This window comes from Tachypleus tridentatus, chromosome 9, assembly GCF_004210375.1.
Source record: "Tachypleus tridentatus isolate NWPU-2018 chromosome 9, ASM421037v1, whole genome shotgun sequence".
Lineage (NCBI taxonomy): Eukaryota > Metazoa > Arthropoda > Merostomata > Xiphosura > Limulidae > Tachypleus > Tachypleus tridentatus.
In genome coordinates, this window is record NC_134833.1 from 100,372,267 (window position 1) to 100,386,065 (window position 13,799).

General features: G+C 34.2%; 1 pseudogene across 8 annotated transcripts in view; it reads left to right on the plus strand.

Annotated features, from left to right (window-relative positions):
• LOC143225877 (serine/threonine-protein kinase SBK1 pseudogene) overlaps positions 1-13,799 on the plus strand; it is a 37,114-nt pseudogene that overhangs the window by 9,126 nt on the left and 14,189 nt on the right. Inside the window, exon 2 of one of the 8 annotated variants that reach the window (XR_013014155.1) lies at positions 865-5,453. The exons of 6 other annotated variants lie outside the window; for them this stretch is intronic. The product of XR_013014155.1 is annotated as a serine/threonine-protein kinase SBK1 pseudogene, transcript variant X5 (transcript). The remainder of the gene's footprint in view (positions 1-864; positions 5,454-13,799) is intronic. One more of the 8 variants, XR_013014157.1, reaches the window with a different exon arrangement.

Below are 13,799 nucleotides of genomic sequence, written 5' to 3' on the forward strand. Positions count from 1 at the left end.
ACGTACAGATCACGCACTATGTAACCCAACCACTTTACAAATATCTTCCTTAAAAATAAATTATAAGATACACATCCAAATTATACTCATCCATTTTAACATAGATAAATTAGTAAATTTACAAATACGTAATCAAATTCAGTGATAACATTACAATATAATAAAATAACCATTTCACATTGCGACACTTTCACAACTAAATTTAATAACACGTACAAATGTTGAGTTTATCATATAAAAACGACTTTGGAGCTTCATCACATTGTTATTGTCCATCTCGTCATTTCCAGTTATGGTAATCTGAGACTGTGCTTCTTGACAATAGTTCTGTAGTATAGTTTTTACTGTAAAAACAGCAACAACAAACTCTTCCTTAAGGTTGTTATGTTCAAAGCGCACCTCTTCTCCCTTCAGGGTTTCAACAAACCATCTAGTGTACAAAGAAAATGGTTTTCCAGATTCATTTCAAAGATCTTATTGCTTAGTAATCGATAGGTTTTATATCTGGCAACTTAGCTAATATGTTTTTGTGTTAAATAGAAACGATTACCTATTTCATTCTACAGTTGCTTAAATTAATCCAGATTCATTTCAAAGATCTTATTGCTTAGTAATCGATAGGTTTTATATCTGGCAACTTAGTTAATATGTTTTTGTGTTAAATAGAAACGATTACCTATTTCATTCTACAGTTGCTTGAATAGAAATTTCTTGAAGCTTCTTTATTATTTGATCATCCAGAAATAAATATCGGAATTCTCACGATGATATTTAAAAACTGAATATTGAGTAACTTATCGCTGGTTGGTTGGTTTAATCCAACATTTGTCATTTACAAAATGTCTTAATTGTCTACTGTTTCAGCTCTACTCAGAGTAAGTTTTGCAACCCCCAAGGCAGCATGGACACGAAGAACTTTGTCTCATTTTTCTCTACGACCTCAAACTTTGACGGAAATCTACCAAAACTACACAGAGCATCAAGCAAGCATTTGGTCATGGATCTGTTACTGAACGTATTGTTCATCGCTGGTTCCAAAGGTTTCGACATGGAAATGAAAATCTTGAAGGCCAGACCGCGAAGGTTGTAGAAGGAAGCCATCCTTAGATAAAAACACATTAAGGGAAGCAGTTGAGACAGACCCTCGAGCAACAGCACGTGAGCTTGCAGAAAAGCTAGGCACAACCAAATCAAGCATTGCCAACCACCTGAGTGCGACTGGAAAGACGAAAAAGTTAGATATATGGGTTCCGCATGAGCTGACTGAAAATCAACAAAATCGGCATTATGAGGCCTTTCAAACATAACGATCTAAAACTGAACGAATTGTAAATCGAGGTTCTGCTTCATCCACCTTATTCCCCAGACCTTTCCCCTACAGAATTTCATTTTCTCAAGCACTTTGACAACTTTTAGAGCAATAAACGCTTTTGAAGCCAGGCAGCTGCAGAAGAAACGTTCAAGGAGTTGACCATAGAAACTCTGATTTCTGCAGCAGGGGCATAAACAGCATCGTTAAACTTTGCTAAAAATGTGTTGAAGCAAATAGTGCTTACTTAAGCGTGTTTTACAACAATAGTTTATACTTTTCCAAATTTCGCAGTTCAAAAACGACATTTATTTCTGGACAATCTAACATGTTATGTACTGTTGCCTTGAAAGCGTGAATGGTATAAATTAGATAACGCTATACATTTGCCACGATCGTGGTATGAGTTTTGCAATTTATTCTATGGTCTCAGTACCCCAAGATAATCCATATTTCTTTTTCTACCAATTTTGGCAACTGAACGTGATACTTACATCTTAAAAATTAACAATTCAAGATCTAAATACATATTTATGATTGTATGGATATTTTCTGCCAGAAGGAGCTGTAATGTATATTTCCTAAAAGTGAGAAATTGTTTGTGACATCACACGTCAAAGGCCTGGCATGGCCAAGCGTGTTATAGCGTGCAACTCGTAATCTGAGGGTCGCGGGTTTGCATCCCCGTCGCGCCAAACATATTCACCTTTCAGCCGTGGGGGCGTTATAATGTGACGGTCAATCCCACTATTCGTTGGTAAAAGAGTAGCCCAAGAGTTGGCGGTGGGTGGTGATGACTAGCTACCTTCCCTCTGGTCTTACACTGCTAAATTTGGGACGGCTAGCACAGATAGCCCTCGAGTAGCTTTGTGCGAAATTAAAAAACAATCAAACAAACAAATCACACGTCAAAATGTAGCTCTGATAGATGTTGTTACACTGTGACTTTATATCAGCTGTTATTGTTATGTGAGTTGTTAATTTACATATTCAAAATATTTTACATACAAAGTACTCTATATATATATAGAGAGTATATATATATTTATATTATATATAAATATCTATATAATCTACACTGAAATCTCTGCACAACTGAATGACTTGGCCAACAAAGTCCAACTCAACATGGTAAAGTAGGAACATTTATAGCATATGGCATTCCAGAAATTGAAAAACATTTTAGGTAGTTCGCCAATATTTAGAATGTCAGACTTTAAAAATGTGTTCGTCATTCAGGCTGATGCATCAGATGTCGAGATTGCAACAGAACATTTAGAAGAGCATATAGATGGACTCTTTCCCCTAATCTACATCAGGAAAGGAAATCATGTTGCAGATGGATTACCATCCCATTCTATAAATCCAGAGGTGCAACATCAACTGTGTGAATATCATAAAATGGGCGTTGTAGCTCCAAATCTACCAGTTTTGCATTTAGGTTATCTAGAGTCCTGCAAGCATTGGTGCAGATTGTATGAATAGACTTTGTATATGACTTAAAAAGTTTTTGTACATACTATTAAAAATATTGTAAATAGCTTGTAAAGGAGCTTATTGATAGATACACAAATGTTTTTGTTTAACTTTAAAGTGATTATTATGGTTTAGATAGCTATTGCAGTGTAAGTATTAAATTTAGTTTTTATTAACAATAATATATTCCAGATTTGTTTATATTACTGTTTACAAATCATAACTACTATAGTTGAATAGCTATGAATTGGTGATTTATATATTATTGACTCATGTTACTAGAATCGTCTAAGTTTCTTTCATTGTTTTAATTGAATGCGTTACTGCATCATAATATCTATTTGTTTGTGGAAGTTTTTAGAGCACTATCAAGGTATAGATACGCACCAGAAACTTAATTAGATAGACTGTGTGATTTTGAGTTTAGCTATAAAGAGTGTTATAGTAGGGAGTTTTCAAGTGAAGTTATCACACACTGTATTGTAATAACAGAGTAAAGAAGTCATCTTGTCAATTGTATTCCAAAGTGATTGAACCAAACTGCGTGGACTTTGACGAAAATTATAAATTACTTAAAGATCTAGATAGAACTATGGTTACCAAGAATTTATGAACATTTGTATATATGTTTGACTTGTTTTAATATATCATTTTAAAACAAGTGGAATGTTTTAAAATGATCATTGTTTATTGTTTAAGTCAAAGACACCTACTGTAAAGAATCCCACCCGTACAAAACCTGACAATCTCTTTCCATCTCTGGGAGAGGACCAGTGATATTTACATTTTTTTCTCTACAAAGAAAAACCAACAACTTTCTATTGAAGTGTACCTGCTTTATCTTTTGTAAATAGACATCAGAGAATGTTTACACCACTCTTTATTAATGTCATGTCTCAAATGCAACCAGAACATTAACAACAGTAGAGACTAATAACTACAACTATTTGGTATTTAATAATAAGAAAGCAGAGATTCATGCATTCATAACTTCCCTACAAGTGGCATAGGCCATATGTGTCCATACAGTATACCTCACTATGTGTACATTACGTTTCACCTTTCTGTATTCCTCAGTTTTACTTCCTGTAGCTCCTGAAGCACCGGTTGTGGTGTTAAACCACTAGTATTCAGATAATGACATTTAATAGATAGGAAAGATTTTCTCATGGGACAAGACAATTTATCCGTGTTTTCATGTTGTGGGTCTGAATGATACAATAAAACACAGCCGTACCCTCGGAGTAATATGATGTAATGCGTTATAATCTCCCTCAGATTCTTAAAGTTCATGGGCAACTTTAATGAGATATGTTCCATAGGAAGTGATATCCCATTACATTCCAAGTAATGTTGGTAGTGTTTTACATAGATTGTTTGATTGTTTTTGTTTTTGAATTTTGCGCAAAGCTACACGAGGTCTATCTGCGCTAGCCGTCCCTAATTTAGCAGTGTAAGACTAGAGGGAAAGCAGATAGTCATCACCACCCACTGCTAACTCTTGGGCTACTAGAGAATAGTAGGATTGACCTTCACATTATAACGCCCTCACGGCTGAAAGAGCAAGCATGTTTGGTGTGACGGGGATTCGAACCCGCGACCCTCGGATCACGAATCGAGTGCCTTAACCACCTGTCTACTCTTCCTGGATCTGGTCTGGTTAGCTTTGCTTTGGATGGCCTTCCTCCAGAAACACATTTCACTTGTTGCACAGGCAAAAATAACCATCTTATATACATCCCTAGAATTCTGATGTTAGAAAGAAGATAAGAGATTACTAATTTGGCATGTTGTTGATATCACCTAGAGTAGTCATAGATGTGCCATTTCATTCACATCTAGTCTTTCACTATCTGACAGAACAAAATCAGTGTTAATTGGCTGGTGTGATGGCTTCACTTAAATTATATAATACACAGCGAGATAAACCTACTAGGTATACAGAGTTCTGTTACATCGCTAGGATTTGTTGGCTGCTGTTTCATTATCTGCAAAGCTCGATACGGTCTCGTCACTTCATAAGGTTGCTCCAGCCAATGTACAGCAGCACTGCAGGATTCTTTCTCTCCTTTGACTTCTCAGAAGTTATTTCTTGGAACCTTGATAAGCTTCTTCTATCAAGATAAAAATGTCTCTTACACATAAGGGATATTAGTGTCCTGCTAAATGGTCTTTCAACAAACTTATCACTGAAAAATCCTTACGATCTGCTGAATTAATCACAAGAGATGCATTTTTATGCAGACATGCAAGTCATTCACATAAGTGGGCGAACTCTAGATGGGAACCTCTTTTGAGCCAAGAATTGGTCCTGATTGATAGCTTTGGTATAGCTATTGGTGCAACTTGACCATATTTATATCCAAGTTCTGAACACCCAAATTCAGGATCATAGTTTGCATTACTTGCTTCTGAGTTTAGCTACTCCAGTTAGAGATCCATTTATGTGTCAGAATGACAAATTGCTACAGGAAATTTATCTATAAGGATGTAAATCTAAGTGACATCATAACCCATGATCTTTCTAGCAACTCACCTCACGGAGAAGTTATCAACTGGTCAATAGATCACCATTTACACTTGTCAATATCCATTATGTCACCTGCTGAAAGGAGAGGATATTTATAAGACACGACCACTTTATGTGACAACCAACTATTTGCTATAGGTGATTAACTTTTCTTTTTGATTGTAAGTCCTTTGATTCATTGAAAATATCATTTCCTCAAAAAATGAAGCCTTATTAATCTTACCAATGCAAGAGTTAAGAATAGCACAGTGGAATTAACTTACTAATATTAAAACATATAAAATACTCAATAACAATTCCAGTGGTGGTATTACTAACATTTATTTTCTTATTATCTACTTTAGAGTTATCTTTTGTTCACTTTGTTCTCTTTGAGAAATTAGGCGAGTTTCCCAAAATGACAGAAGGTTTGACACAAAATACAGTGTAGAATTAAACTGAATACCCTTTGTTTGATTGAATTGGGAAAAATTAAGAGGCTGAATCAATGGTTGGTTAAAAAACTACGTCACAGCCTTTTACAAGGGTAGATATTCCTATGATGAGATTACTATTCGAAGTAAAGTGAGAGTACAAAATTATTCAGTTTAAAAGACAGTACAAAATAACAAGTAGAAGACGAAGGACAGTTTCTTTAATGAATAGCGAAAACTTTAAGAAATCTACATATTTCTGTAAATCTGTTGAAATTTATAAAAACATTGTTCCAGGCTTAGAAAATATAGCATTTTATCGTACACATATCACTACAAAGTTATTTTCCTCAAGATATATACGCTACCAACATTATGTTTCAATACCTACATCACTGTTTTTCATCGGAATGAACAATAAGGAATGATGACTCCTGTATACCTTCACACTTACTCAACCAATATTCTACTTTAGAAATAGGTATACCCGTGTGCACAAAAGTTAAAGAAGTATTTGTGTGAACTTTAGGTTTCACGTTCATAAATAGAAGAGAATAAAATGCCAAACAGAAACAGAGGGAAGGCACAGAAGTCCATTGGAGCTGCCTTTGGGCACTTGATTATGTTTAATTAGCTTTATGGTGTCACAACTCATTTAGTTATCTTTCTTGTTTAAGATAGTGTCCATTTCGAAGTGTGAATGGAAGCTTGAGATCTTTCTGCTTTATTAGTATAATAAGTTTTAGCTTCACTCAGCTAACACTGTGGAATGGTCATTGTTAATATTTAGACATTTTAAAGGTAGTTGTAAATGTATTATTTTTATGGCCCCCTATTGTTTCATCATGATTCCTACTATTAAATACTACGGTACTTAATGATATTGTGTATTTAGCCTTACTTCTTGCACAAACTTCTCATATCAGTTAGATACAGGATTAAAAATTTCAATCCTACATTATTTATGAATCGTAGAAAATTTAACACTCGTGACATCAAGATATTGGGTCTTGTGGACAGAAATGTTTATAAACCAAAGTACATTCGAGACAAAATGTGCGTGTGATCTAACTGGTAACATTAAAGTGGATTGACCTAAACGTTATTGCTTCAAAACATCAACGGGCAACTGTAATACTTCCGTAGACTTATGATCGATAGCTTTTCACAATGTTCTTTGCTTTGAAAACTTTTAAAGATCTAAAACAATTCTGAGTTAGCTTTTCCTCTAAATATATATATATAATTTTGAAATTAAAACGCTTTACTGTTAGTTTTGAGCTTGTTTTAATGTACAACTATAAATTAGGCTACCTGCTCTGTCTACAATGGAGAATGGAATCCCGAATCTGGACAATTTAAGTCCGCTGATTCACTGGGAGATATTAGTTGCAACAATAAAAAATGCCATAGTGATTAACGTGCTGGGTTGTGTATTAGAAGGTCCAAGCTCCATCCACAACTATTATTAAACATGTTACACACCTATAGCTTTGGGAGCGTTATAACTGGTAACCAATTAATTCGCTATGCGGTTAAGAGAAGCTACGCGGGCAGGTGAATGGCTCTCTACTTTCTAATCAGTACCATGAGATTATAGATGGTTATGCCTAAACAATGGAGCCTTTCATCCACTTTTTTACATAAAAGAGCCTTTCAGATTGAAAGTACTAAATAACAAATTATATAGAAAGTGAATGAATATTTCTGCTAGATTTCAAAGTTTTGAATGGAAAATCTTGTGAATGTTACATGAAACTGTAAAACTTTAACTTAGGAAGAACTTGAAAAAAACTAACTTAAGCATGTGAAAATAGATCTAATGTGTCGATAATGTCATCAATAACTGTACACAAAATCTTTAATCCGCGTTCAATAGTGCCAGCAACAATTGTATAAAATATTATAATTTCGCGTTACTGTTATAGTTTCAAATTTCGAAACGTTAAAGTAAGGTTTTTGTATTTTTTTCGCATGATTATATCAAACTCTTCCTCATATGATAGAAGAAATAATGTCTATTTTTAGAGAATTCTGACTACTCTAACAGAAGGTCAAAATTCAGTATTTATGAAGAACGCCTCCAGTTCTCTAACACGGCTCACTTTCGATAATTTATTATTGTACCTAAAACAAAGTTGCTTCGCATTCCTAGAGGTGTTTGACTAGACAAACTTGAGATGTGTTCTGGGAAGACGGCTGTAGCATGAAGGTCAAAGTGATTTCACTGTGAGCAAAACAAGCATGCACCTCTACGTTGTCTTTATATATATGTATGTATGCATAGTATGATCGTATTAATGCAATTAAAATAGTAACTGGTCAAAATATTAGCCAATGTATTTGTCATTGTTTACATTTTACTATTTAGTAAGCTAATCAGCTGTTGTGATTATTTATATATTTAAGTATGCATTTCATGAAACTTTAAAGTTCTTATTTTAATTAGTTACATTTAGCTAACCACTTTATAACGCAGATATAGAATATTTAAATAAATAATACAATATTTAATATACCACATAATATGTGAACTAGGAAGGTAGGATTTGCTTGTTTGTTGTGAATTTCGCTCAAAGTTGCTTCAGCCGCCCCTAATTTTAAAATGGTAGAACAGATGGAAGGCAGCTAGGCTTTGCCAATGAACAGTAGGATTCACCATCCCATTATAACGCCACTGTGGCTAAAAGGGCAAGCATCTTCAGGGGGAGGATTCGATTCATAGCTTGCTAGCCGAATTTCCTAACCATCAAGCCATGCAAGACCTAGAAGATAGGAATTTTGGCTTGGTAAATTTTCCTTGTCTTTAAAAGTTGAATAGAGAAATGCTACTTAATAAATTGAACTAGATATTACTAATAGATGGACCTTGAGGAGGTTGTTTGAGGGAGGAGAATATGTTCCAAAGTAGATGCAAACTCCTCAAGTGTATAATAATTGTAGAAGTAATAATACTAAAACCATCTTATTTACATTCAGTATTTAGTTGAAACAAAAGTAACAGAAAATAAAAGGGCAAAATAAAAAAGTAAATTAAAACTGTCTCACAATAATGAATAATAATAAAGTGAAAATTAAAAAATAAAGTTAATGTGGTTTCTGTCAGACGACTATCTTTTGGTGGACGGCAGTTCGAGATTAAGGACAGTGTCACGCTACCTAGAGTGAAAAATGAAAATCATCTAGGCGGTTCATTGTTATTGGCCGGTGTTATACTCTGTTAGCGTGTGGATCAATAGGTTTAATTGAACCATAATATTTTATACTCGTTTTCAAATGTTGGTGTGCAGACATATTTAGCTACATTGGTCAGTAGTTACTAATTTGATATATGATCAGTTATATACTTAATATACATCCACAGTATTGTGTCATATATTTATTTTAACTACGCTAAGATAGCGATAAGTCTGCAAGAAATTAAAAACAAACAAAATTGGTACATTTTTCTTCCTGCCTATTTTAAATATATAAATAAAAATACATAAAAAATAAGTAAACAAAATAGCCATTGTTCATTGCATTTCTTCATTTATTATAACTTTAAAGAGTCTTGAAGTTATGTATATCAGCACTGTCGTTATGGTTGTTTAGTTAAACTGTGATTTTTGTTGAACCTTCAGACAACTTACAGTATTTTAAATTGTAAAGATTAAACAAAATAAGAATATATTATTTATGTGATTGATATATTACAGAAGATAGAAGCCTCATTCTAATAGGCTACAGGTCTACCATCTCACGCTTGTCTTATTAATGTAGGGAAGGCTGTGAAATGGAATGAGCTGTTCAGTAAAGGAAATGTCATAACATTCCATTCTAACAGTTTTATAGGATTATGATCGCTACAAGGTTCAAAATCATGTCAATGTAACTCGTGTTTGAAGATGATGATGGTACCTCATTACCTAAAGATGAAAACTAAAGTAAAGTCTTCGTAGTATATACAGTAACCAATGTGCCAATGATGATATATAGGATATGAGCAATAACTATTTGCAGATATGGAAGCCATCTTTGGTTTGAACGAGATAGACAAAGCCATAAATGCATCCAAAGACAGAGCTTCATACCTGGATAATGTATGAATCTCCACCTTTGAAAGTGCACGTTTCAATGTAATTGATCACAGATAGCATCCCTGAAATATGAACTCTTGTTTTTTTATGGAATACTTACACAAAACTATAAAGGATAACCCTTGCCTAAAGGTTCATCATTATTCTACAAAACATTATTGGTAAAATGTCATAGAACAATAAAAAACTTGCCTATCACACAGAACCACTACGATCATCATCATTAGGAAATTATTGCAGTGGAAGAAAAACCTGGATGAATTCTAGATAATTTGAACTTGAAACATGAGAAGGCTTTGAAGTTACACAGAACACTTTAGATCTGAAAGATGCCAACAATACAGTCCAGAAACTAATTCATGTTGACAAAATGCTCAGCATTAATGTAATGTGTAAGAAGAGCTGTAGCTAAATTTACTATCAGACGACACACACGGGAAAAACATCAAACTAACCATAACCAGACTATTTAATTTTACCGTCCATATTAACATCTTTTTGGTGAGAGCTACAAAAGGCAGTAATGCGCTAAATGTTACAACAAGAAATAAAGCTGAAGAATTCGATCTGCTTATGTTATTCTAAAGTCTTATCCAGTCCATCCTGAATTACGTACTACTAATGATCTGTATGAATGCTACACAGCTAAGTAAGATTGAGACATAACAATAAAAACATTATTACACCTCACAAGCCTCAGCAGTGTTGCAAAGCACCAACATCACTTACAATCAAAATTAATCACTAGCCCTTTGCAGTCTAAATACCATACATTCAGTTACTGGTTTACAGTCCTTTATGGTTGGGATATTCTAGCTCCATAATGATCTCACATATTTCAATTAAACGAAACAAACCAACATAAAAGGTACCTCAAGAGACAGTAATGGGTTAGGTGTTTAATAGTCATTATTGAGGTAATCAATCATCTCCAGATCTCAGATGTACCATTGAAAAGTGTAACTGGGATGTGTGAAAATAAGTCTAAACAAAAATAAAGTAGTGATTTGGTAGAGGGTAAGGCAGGAAAACCGGGGTAGACAATCACTTGTAGCAACAGATAACTCCTACATCATAGAAAATGAAAAAGTTAGTTGAGCATTCTTCATGTCATGGAACAGCAATAATTCTATATAAGGCTAGTGAAGCATTCAAGTTTCCTACAAGTAGCAAATGGATGGACCTAGAAAATATAAAATAAGCTTTTCTTTCTGTTACTTGAAGCATTGAATCACATGTGTACAGTACTATCATCATAATATTTGATACTGAATTTCTGATGTTACTGCATAAAATTCCGAATGATTATTCTACAGGTGAATGGCAGAAAGAAAAGTGAGTGCATGTTAAGACCATTACATGCCATGCAATAGCAGCTAAATGAGGAAGCTGGTAAGCTCACAAGAGAAATAATAATCAGTGATGTCGATAAAACCCACTTGTAGAGAAATATAGGTATAAAGGAACACCTATATTAAAAAATAATATACATAATATTAATAATAATAAATAATATAAAATTATATATTCAAACATCTAAACCCGCCCTCTACATTCCGACATTCAGTTACACAACCTCTTTCAAGCATGTGGTCAGCTTCCGGTCAGTTACCTCTTTCTTTCTTTGTGAACCTGACGATGGCCGAAGAAGGTCGAAACGTTGTTCACTCTTCTACGTAAAAAATTTTCTCAACCCAAACGAGCCGTTTTTACACATATATTTATAACAAGAGAAACCTCTACACTATTAAGGGAATTATTTATTGTCATTCACAGAGAAAGAGGCTGTTAAGAAACAAAGCATCCTATGGTGTAGGTAGAAAAATCAAAAGATAATAGAAAAATATACAGCCAAAAGGTAAATGGTAATATCTATACAAAAATTATATTTCACCTTTGGTGAGGTGGAATGCTTCATGAGGGGTTAGCGCTTGTTGGCAAAAATCTCCGAGTTTTTCACGTAGTACTCAATTGAAGCCACTTTTAATCCAGTTTTAGTTTCTACCTTTGTGTCTCGAAACCTTTTTAGAAGGGTGGGGATGAAGGTTAGACAGTTTCTTCTAGTTAAACATCGATTTTTGCGTGTTATTGGTCATGACGTGTTAGCAACTGGAATGAATTTATGTAACAACTGCTGACATGATTCCACCTATAAAGACATAGAAGGGTGGGTATGAATGTGAATGACCAAAGTGCAAATTTATTTTTTGTTTGACCTAAGATAAGCATTGGAATCTTTTATGGCATATTAAAACGTCAATAATTATTCATTATTTGAAATCAACAAAGTGAATATTACTGAACTTTCTACTTTGTAACCATAAAAGATTACTGATTGATTATAGCATGCGATTGTTTTACGATGACTGGTTTAAGGTAGAATATCTTCAACCCACGAGACTGTCTTAACCCCAAAAAATGACGTACATTTTTACTATAAAATTCGAAAACAATGAGCTTAACTTTGTTATCCAACTTTTTTTACACCATTGCCCTAGATAATGTGCAACTTGCTCATAGTGCACGACCTTCTCATGAGATCTTTGCTGGAAACATTTAAATGACAATAATAAGTTTGTTTAAACGTGGGAAGAGCAAACGTAAGAAAAAACGTGCAAGAGAAGCCAGACATAAGAAACCAAGAAAAAATGTTGCCAAAAGACATTTTGTTATTTTTGACTAAGAGATACCTCATTGGAATTAGAAAAGTGAGACCTCTAAATGGAATGTTACCTTCAAATCAGTTATAGTTTATTTTTTATTAAAAAAGTAAATATTTTATAGCTTTTGTAAAATTAATTATCGTCGCGGAAGCAAAATAGAAACAAACGTCACAAAACTGTTCCATGCCAAGGTAAATACGATATAAAACACAATCCCTGAATAGTCAAGAAATAAGGAACAGCTTATAAACACAAATAAATTGAAAATAGCACAGACAATGTTGGAGAAGTGTCATACGGATACGGACGTGGCACATAATATACAGAAAAAGTAAGGAACTGCTTAAAGATAGTGAAACGAGCCTAATATGAATAATATTGGAGCGGTAAGAATAAACTTACATGTACGAACGTGATTGTAGGATAGGCATTATTGAAGAATTTGTTTGTTTGTTTGGGAATTTCGCACAAAGCTACTCGAGGGCTATCTGTGCTAGCCGTCCCTAATTTAGCAGTGTAAGACTAGAGGGAAGGCAGCTAGTCATCACCACCCACCGCCAACTCTTGGGCTACTCTTTTACCAACGAATAGTGGGATTGACCGTCACATTATACACCCCCACGGCTGGGAGGGCGAGCATGTTTAGCGCGACGCGGGCGCGAACCCGCGACCCTGGGATTACGAGTCGCACGCCTTACGCGCTAGGCCATGCCGGGCCTTATTGAAGAAATGAAAAACACATTCGAAATATAAGCTAGACTGCTGCTAAATCATAATTGTGTGAAGTCACTGAAATCTGTTTACGGAAAGAATTAGATATGCGTGAGTGAACTCAACAAGTAGGTACACTTTTTACGTCATCTGTTATATTATCGATAGCAGTCGATGTCATGTAAGACTTTATTTCAGAATTTAAGGTATATGTGGCTTGTTGATCGCTAATCTTGTATATATGTGCAACATTGTTCTTAACTATTAATTTTAAACGCAAATATATACATGGCAAAAAAAGAGTGAAAGCATAACGCCTTTATAATCTTAATCTATACAATTAATTACTAACAAAGCTTAAGAATTGAACTGGACCTAATTAAGAAATCGTTCTGAAAGAAAAAGTAAAATCAGTCAAGGTGAACTTTAGTCCGTTCAAACGTTTGGGATGAGTAACTAACTGGTAGGAGGTTAATATAGAATCACCTTTCTTTTCTTCCTTTCATCTGCAACTGCTACTTCTGTTCTTAGTTTAAGCATGTTGTATGGTGGTTGTGTTGAAACATCTAAGACCTTGAAAGTTATTGGTTGAATCAAATTTAGACGAAGTACAAAAGA